Source organism: Spinacia oleracea, chromosome 1 (genome assembly GCF_020520425.1).
Source record: "Spinacia oleracea cultivar Varoflay chromosome 1, BTI_SOV_V1, whole genome shotgun sequence".
Taxonomy (NCBI): Eukaryota; Viridiplantae; Streptophyta; class Magnoliopsida; order Caryophyllales; family Amaranthaceae; genus Spinacia; species Spinacia oleracea.
This window is the reverse complement of record NC_079487.1, coordinates 105,871,865-105,876,494: the sequence shown is the minus strand read 5'-3', so window position 1 is coordinate 105,876,494 and position 4,630 is coordinate 105,871,865.

Sequence of the window (4,630 nt, the reverse complement as noted above, 5' to 3'; positions counted from 1 at the left end):
GCAACTATGCAACAACTTAAGACCAACACCAATCTTTGAAACAATATACTATCCCATAATGGCGCACATGAAAACACAACATAGCTAATATAACAGCCTGCTCTTAACAAGCTGCTAATCAGAATTACTTAATAGCATTAATCAAACTTAGCTCTTAACCCACAAGGAATTTAATCCATAATATTCAATAACTCTTCATATTTAACTTAAGAATATTCACACAAAAACTATTACAACCTTATATATGAAATTCAACTATCATATATCTCTTTTTGCATTCGCGATCCCTGATTCAACTTCCAGCATTAACTAAACCTGTAAAATCACGAGTAGGAATCTGCCCCCACCAGGACAGGTTCAAAGAACAAAGTCAGGGAAACTGAGTACACATTACCCAACCTGAAACTCATTTTAGTGGCTTAAAACATAATTTCGTGAGTTATTTATTTCAAAGATAAAACCGACTCAATACGAATCAAATCATATTCAAATTAAGCTCAGTAACCAAATTGCAATAATTTAAAGCACTTGAAACATTGAGCAAAACTTGATGTTCACAATTGATAAATAAATCAAGTAAGGGCTTGGACTCAATCACCGGGTGATTCCCAAAGATCGTAAGATTTATATTTTCAGAAGTCCTCAAATCCATTTTTCAACGTAACTAATCTCATATGCTTTGAAAATGAATCCATCACAAATCCTCAACTCGTATCTCAGAGTCTACCTGAGCTTAAACAACTAACACAACTTAACTAAGACTAATTCTCCGCTTCCCGATATAACATGGAGAAAATCTTCATGTTGAGGCTCACCTCCACATCACACATATACATTCCTTAATTCGGAAACAATAAACTTAATACGATTTTCTCTCGATAATTTATTTTGGAAATAATATCACATAGTAATATCAAAAATGTATTTCTTAGAAATCTTTGATAATTCAAAGCTTGCACAAGATCAAAGATTTAAGAGATATTTGCTTTTTCTAGCAAATCATTTGCATTTCGAATAACACACATTAACAAACTTCACAATATTTGTTACTCCCAGCATAATCAAACGAATTTAATCTTTCAAACGTATATATAAATCGGGGAAGAGAACACGAATAGAGATGGGTTGAAGAACCACTGTCTCCAAACTTTTAGGGGTCGTCACCCACCTTTCCACACATGCTTGCAAAACTTTTAGGACATGTCCCCACACAGATGTACATATGTACATTTACACAGATGCAGAGATGTGCATTTACACAGATCACACACAAGTACACAAGTGTTGTTCATGGCCGTTGTTAACGGCTTCTTCCCCACTAAAACACATTTGAAAACTAATTTAACAAATTTAAGCAATATATAAATAAAATTCTTCAAAGGCTTGTATCACAAACCAAATCACATCTGAATTAAACACAATTAAAAATCTTGGCACAAACCATACTTATACAAAATTCAATATATTCTCTTAAAGATCAAAATGAATTACTCATAACTTTTCACAAATTTCGTATACGTGATGCTTTGAAAAACAATTTTAAACATAGTATTATATAAATTTCTACACTCTTAACCGCACCTGAGTGCGAATTAAACTTTAGGGCAATTCAAATTTCTTAAGCTTATCACAAATCATACTCTTCAGCTCAAATTTCCAAACTCACTGTTAATCCATAGAACCTTTAATTTGAAGTACACAATTGCTCAATCAATTTGGTATATAACACAAAGATCACACCTCTAAACCATTAGCTTATAATCGCAATAGCATAACAAGCTCATATCCTTTAATTGCATAATCTTCATAAAGTCTGATCACTTATAAGTAGTCCTAAATGAATCTGGCTTCTCAATAAAATACTATACCCCAAACAAGCTTAATAGTTCAATCCGTTCTAGTCAAACTTGACTTAATGCTCAATCGCACATGGTTACCTTCTCAACATTGTAACATAGATCTTATAAGTAATTCTCATTAGGGTTAAAGTATAAAACGATATATAAATCCACAATTTAACCGTATTGAAATATAAATTATTTATATTATTTTATCTTTTTCAAGAATAATCTTGGTCTTTCAATTTCAAACATACTCTTTATAGAAAACCATATAAAGATCTCAAACGAAATAATTTAATAACATGTTGGGCTTCCCAACTCGATAAAGGATAACTTGCTAAATATAGGCAATTCCTCATAATTCGAAAAATCAAGTAATTAATTAAAATACATAATATATTGAGTAGTTCAAAAACTAGATTCTAGAAGATCAATTAGTTTACTTCCTATGATTCCAAATCATAAAACTTATTTCAAAAGTGTTTTTCATTGTAAACAATCATTTTCGTCATATTCGAATTAAAATCATGCAATAACTGGTATATTGGTGAAATCAGTTTAGCGATAATTTTAATCATAACATAAATAAAGAAAATAATAATCTCATAAAAATAATTTGTAAATCTTATTATAAAATTATATGGCTCAAATAATAGTTCAAGAAAAGCACAATTGCAAAGGACATATATTTGTCGCTTATGAATCAATCGATAGTTCTTGCTAAACCTTATTAATCCCAACAGAGGTTAATATATATTAGTCACACTCATATTTCTCTAATCATGTACTCCGTAGGTTATTTCAAAGTTTATCACACCATAGCTCGAATACTTAGAAAGATGCCCAAACAGTATTTATCAATCATACCAACATTATAATTACACTAGCATAGGCTTGCCATGGCTTTCCATATTGCAAAAGACTAATGTCTTCACAACCCATATCATTGTTATGTAGGCATAATTATTTGTAACAAAATCTAACATCAATCGTATACCCAAACACACGACCAACTTTCACAAGTCTCACCATCAAACTCACAAATCTCACTACCGCATGGTCACAAGTCTCATGTTCAAATCAATCAAAATATTTCGATTCAAAACATAAAACATTGAGTTCATTGAAATTCTAATAATATAAAGATCCCACATATTTTTACGAAATCACAACTTCCAAATCATAATAACGTAACACTTGAAATTAATTCAAAAGTCTTATTCTTAAATGTAAATCACATAATTCACAAAATTCTTAAAATCTAGGAAACACAAGTCATAAATTTTACAAAGGTGGATGGACAATGTGTACCTTCAATCGTCACACCTAACCTCCAAGAATCTCATTTCACAACCACCATCAATCGCTTTAATCTGAATTCAATCTTCCAGAACACATCCCCATACTTTAATCTCCAGCGATAACCATAATCTTGACCATTGATTTTATCTTGAACTTCATAAATTAATCACCAACAATTTACCTTGAACTTTAGAAGCCAACAACAAAACTAAGAAGTTGGGGAAGTGAGAAGTAACAAGGAAGAGGAGCAACAGCAACAACACGTTGGCAGCAACAATCGTCAGCTTCAGAAGTCCGTATCTCTTAGCTCAGGGTTCCGATTTTAGTAATTCTTGAGCCTAAATTCATCAGGGAAGAGAGATATACAATTCTTATTCTGAGTACATAACCTCAAAATGATCAGAAGAGTGCTTAAATATGATAAGGAGAATCTGGTGCTGACTGATAACAACAGCAGCAACACTCAGTTTCAGAAGGGCTTATCTCCTAGAATAATGCTCCAAATTGATTGATTCTTGAGCCTAAACTGATTAATTTTTCAAGGGCTACCACTTTCATGAACAAGATATTGGCAAAACATGAACGCATGATGGAGTAATTTGATCAAGAAGAAGTCACGATGGAAAAGTAATTAGTTAGAGGAGAGACAAGATGAGATGGGGTTTTGGGTTTTCTAATTGAGATGACAAATTAAGAAACTAACTCACAAAATATGGGGCATTGAGGAGTTGACAACATGGATGATTGGTGTCTTCCTCCTTGATTGACACCAATGCAAGGAAAGGGAGGAAGGTTGACAAGAACTCAAGGGTGAAATAGTCTTTTGACATTTAATACAATATCAAATATCTTTAAAACACTAATCAGTCTATCTTAAATTTGTATTCCTTAAACCCATTTCCTCAAATATTTTAAAACACAATTTAAGATAAGTTAAGCTAATTATATGATTATCAATTAATTACGAGTTGCTTAAAAATGGGGCTATTACAGCTAACCTGGCCAAAATTGTCATAAAAACAGGCATAAAATCAGACCCAAAGCAACTTCATGAACATATTAGATACAAGAAAATAATATTGGAACATATCCTTCTAGTTTCAGAACATCTTGTTAGGAAATTTAGAACCGAAATAATCTTAAATAATGCATATAATGTTCTAACAATTAAATTTATACGTTCTAACAAGTTGATCAATATGTTCTACTAGTTAAGGAACATGTTCTGCATTAACAAAGTATATGTTATGAGTTACTTATCTTTTGTTCTGCAGTAATTAAAATTATGTTCTGAACTCATTTAATATAAGTACCAAGGACCAATACCCTGTGTTCTATGCATTTCATCTAATTGTTCTAATAATTAAACCTACATGTTTTAACAGCTAAAGTATATGTTCTAACAATTAAACTTATATGTTCTAACAAGTTGAGCAATATGTTCTAACTAGTTAAGGGACATGTTCTGGATTAACAAAGTACATGTT